Raw genomic sequence first — 4,491 nt, 5'->3', positions numbered from 1 at the left:
TTCTCTCTCTCTCCCTCTCTCCCACTCTATCTGAAGACAATTAAAAAAATATCCTAAAGTGAGGATTAAAAATAATAATTAAAAAATAAATAGGGCTACCTTCTTAGGAAGGGCATGTTTGGAGGGGTGGCCGCGGCGCACCGCCCACCCCAGAGCGGGCGCCCGCACCTGCGCCCCCATCCGCACCGTGCTCTAAGGGGTGCCCGCGCCCCCATCCGCACCGCGATCTAAGGGGTGCCCGCTCCCCCATCCGCACCGCGCTCTAAGGGGTGCCCGCGCCCCCATCCGCACCGCGATCTAAGGGGTACCCGCGCCCGCACCGCGTCTAAGGGGTGCCCGCTCCCCCATCCGCACCGCGATCTAAGGGGTGCCCGCGCCCGCACCGCGTCTAAGGGGTGCCCGCGCCCGCACCGCGTCTAAGGGGTGCCCGCTCCCCCATCCGCACCGCTATCTAAGGGGTGTCCGCGCTTCCTGTCGGGAGACCCCTATCCCCACCCCCGCCACCTGCCTGCGCCCCAGGTTGCGATGACACGGTGCCCGCGGCGCCGGGTGGGCCGTTTGCTGACCAGTTAACAGCCGCCTGCCAGCGTGTCCGCGGAGCCGGAGCCGCTGCCGGCATGAGCTGCGCCCCGAGCACCCACATTTCCGAAAGCCGGGCTGCCAAGAGGCCGAGGCCGTGCTGGGCCCCGAGGCGTTGCCTCCCTCACAGCCCGGAGCCGACCTCCTTGGCCCAGCACCTCAGCGCCCTCCACGGGGAGCCCCAGCCTCACAGTGGCCCCAGCAAAAGGTAACAGTAACTAACGTGCAAATTGGACGTATGAGATTTCATCCAGATCAACTCCAGGTACTTTTAGTGTTTACCAAAGAAGATAACCAGTGTAACGGGTTCTGTAAGGCATGTGAAAAAGCAGGGTTTAAATGTACAGTTACCAAGGAGTCTCAGGCTGGCCTTGCCTGTTTTCTGGCCACACACCACGACATCATTATCATAGACCACAGAAATCCCCAAAATCTGGATGCAGAGGCGCTGTGCAGGTCTATTAGATCATCAAAATTCTCAGAAAACACAGTATTATTGGTGTAGTACGCAGGAGGGATAGAGAAGACTCATCAGTAATGCCCCTCATTGCTGGTGGCTTTATAAGGAGGTATGTGGAATGAGCTTGTTACAATGAGCTGCTCCAGCTGGAGTTTGGAGAGGTGTGATCACAGCTGAAACTCAGGGTTTGTAACCCAGTATTCACTGCAGTAGAGAAAAGTCAAGAAGCCGTGGAAATTATAAGTGACACCAACCTGATACAGTATGCAAACCCTGCATTTGAGTCAACAATGGGCTATGCATCACGTGAACTAATAGGGAGGGACTTAGGAGAAGTGCCTATAAATGAAAAAAAGGCTGACTTGCTCCGTACTATAAATTCATTCATCAAGTTGGGCAAGGAGTGGCACGGAATTTACTATGCCAAAAATGGGGATAATGTGCAATAAAGTGTGAAGATAATACCTGTCATTGGACAGGGAGGAAAAATTAGACACTATGTATCTATTATCAGAGTGCGCAACGATAAGGCTGAGAAAATAACTGAATGTGTTCAGTGTGACACTCACACGGATAATCAGTCAGGCAAACATAAAGACAACAGAAAAAGTTCGCTAGATGTCAGAACTGTTTCCTCTTGAACAACAAGTGAAGTGTCTAGCCAGAGACGACACTCCTCCATGGCCTGGATACATTCTATGACCATTGAGGCACCCAACACCAAGGTAATCAATATTATCAATGCTGCCCAGGAAAACAGTCCCGTTCCCGTGACAGAAGCCTTAGACCGTGTGCTGGGAATTCTAAGAACCTCTGAATTATACTTACCACAGTTCGGTGCTAAGAATGATGATCCTCATGGCAATAACCTCGTTGGGGGCCTGATGTCTGATGGTTGGCGAAGACTATCTGGGAATGAACATGTTCTTTCAACAGAGAACCTTCAAGTTCTGAGCAATATAGTCACTCCCATATCCCTTCATGTCCCACCGCAGATAGCTCAGGCCATGGAAAACAAGGACTACTGGGACTTTGACATTTTTGAACTGGAGGCTGCCACTCAGAAGAGGCCTTTAATTTATCTCGGTCTCAGAATCTTTGCTCGCTTTGGAATCTGTGAATTCTTAAACTGCTCCGAAACAACGCTGAGATCATGGTTACAAATTATTGAAGCCAGTTACCGTTCTTCTAACCCCCACCACAACTCTACACGTGCTGCCGACGTGCTGCACGCCACTGCTTATTTCCTCTGCAGAGAGAGGGTAAAGCAAACGTTAGATTCCACTGATGAGGCCGCTGCCCTCATTGCAGCCACGATTCATGATGTGGACCACCCTGGGAGAACCAGCCTTCCTGTGTACCGCCGAAAGCGAGCTGGCCATCCTGTACAATGACATCGCTCTGCTGGAGAGCCACCACGTGGACCACCTTCCGGCTGACCACTGGAGATGACAAATGCAATATCTTCAAAAACATGGAGAGGAATGACTATTGGACACTGAGCCACGCTGTTATTGACATGGTCTTGGCGACGGAGATGGCGAAGCACTTCAAGAATGTCAACAAGTTTATCAACAGCGTCAATGAGCCTTTGGCAGAACTAGAAGAAAATATGGAAACTGATAAAGACCAAGCAGCCATAAGCACTGTGCTCAGGACTCCAGAGAACCGAACTCTGATCAAACGAATGCTGATTAAATGTGCTGATGTGTCCAATCCCTGCAGACCCTTGGAGCAGTATATTGAGTGGGCTGCACACATCTCAGGAGAATATTTTTCTCAGACCGACAAAGAAAACAGCGGGACTTACTCGTAGTGATGCCAGCTTTGGACAGAAACACCTGCAGCATCCCCAAGGCCCAAATCTCCTTCTGGACTTCTTCATCACAGGCATGCTCCATGCTTGGAATGCCTTTGTCAACCTACCAGAGTTGCTGCAGCATCTGGACAACAATTTTAAATACTGGGAAGGACTCGACAGAATGAAGCTGCGGAGCCTCGGACCACCTCCACCACCATCTTCACCCCCGGAACCAGAATAGGGAAGGGCTCCTTCTGTATAGAAACCGGGCCTCTGAAACCGCTCGGATGTACTTTGCCAGTGACTCTGCAAAGTAAAAGAAATTAAGAATGAACACTGTTTTTGTAAAATTTTATTAATGACTTTTCCAAAAGTTTGCCTTATTTTGTAGAGTGTTTATACAAAATATTCTCATAGAAACAAACAGCAAACATGGAATATTTACTAAATTGACTTTAAAAAAATTATCTTTATTGTTGAACGTATTATAGATGCCGCCCCCCCCCCCCAACTGACTTTTTAAAACCAATCTGTTTTCACCTTCAGTGGTAATTTTTAAAAATGTATCTATTGTTGAAAAAATTATAGATATCTTTCTTCCCCAGTCCCACATGAGTGGTAGTTTTAAATTCCAGATATTTATAAAGGTTCTGTATCTTCACACTTTCAATAAATGTAGTACCATAAAAAAAATGACACATGATGACATATCGAAGTATTTATCTCATTTTAAAGTTACATTGCATTTTTTCAAAGATAAAAATGAAATTAAACTTTTTAAGAATTCAAAAAAATAAATAAATAGAATTCTGAGAATCACTAATTCTGCTTAAGAAAGAATTCTTTGGCTTTGATACTTTTTGCCTGATCTCTATATATCCAGCCTTCAAATGTGAACTATGGTTTAAATCATATACTTAACACCTTCTACTTATGTAATGTGGAATACTGATAATTGATATAAATCATCACAACTCCATAGCACTGTAGAATACCACATCATTAAAAGGGTTAGCCAGCAACCAGCATCCAGCCAGTTTTTGTTGAATGAATAAAATAAATTTCAGCCCTGGCCGGTTTGGCTCAGTGGTGAGAGTGTCGGCCTGTGGACCAAAGGGTCTCGGGTTTGATTCCCAGTCAAGGGCACATACCTGGGTTGCAGGTTCAATCCCTGGTCCCGATCTCAGGGTTGTTCAGCAGGCAACCAATCAACGTGTCTCTTTCACATCAATGTTTCTCTCTCTCCCCCAGTCTCTCTAGAAATCAATGGGAAAATGTCCTCGGTGAGGATTAACAACAACAAAAACTTCACTTAGTATCGCAGACTTTTTGCAAAAAGAAAAAGAATATTATACATTCCACTTGTTCAGTAATTACTAATTAAAGTATTTTTTAAGATTTTAAGAGTACTCATTATAATGTACTACTTTTAATACTTATGCAGAAAAGCACATGGGACAGAATGCTCCTATATTCTTTTTCTTACATTAAAAACTTTCTTTTCTAAACTTTACAGTGATTTTTTTCTTTATAGACTATTATATAGTCACTAATGAAACATTTCAAAGTACTGGAAAAGTTCTTATTTCATCACCAGATACAACCACTATTAGTATTTTTATTTCTGTCTTTTAAAAAATAAAGCTGTACT

General features: G+C 45.6%; 1 pseudogene; it reads left to right on the top strand.

Annotated features, from left to right (window-relative positions):
• Positions 1-787: 787 nt before the first annotated feature.
• LOC118635813 lies at positions 788-3,081 on the top strand (annotated as a pseudogene).
• The last annotated feature ends 1,410 nt before the right edge of the window (positions 3,082-4,491 follow it).

Source organism: Molossus molossus, unplaced genomic scaffold, assembly GCF_014108415.1.
Source record: "Molossus molossus isolate mMolMol1 unplaced genomic scaffold, mMolMol1.p scaffold_m16_p_1, whole genome shotgun sequence".
NCBI lineage: Eukaryota > Metazoa > Chordata > Mammalia > Chiroptera > Molossidae > Molossus > Molossus molossus.
This window is presented reverse-complemented; position numbering and strand designations above follow the sequence as displayed.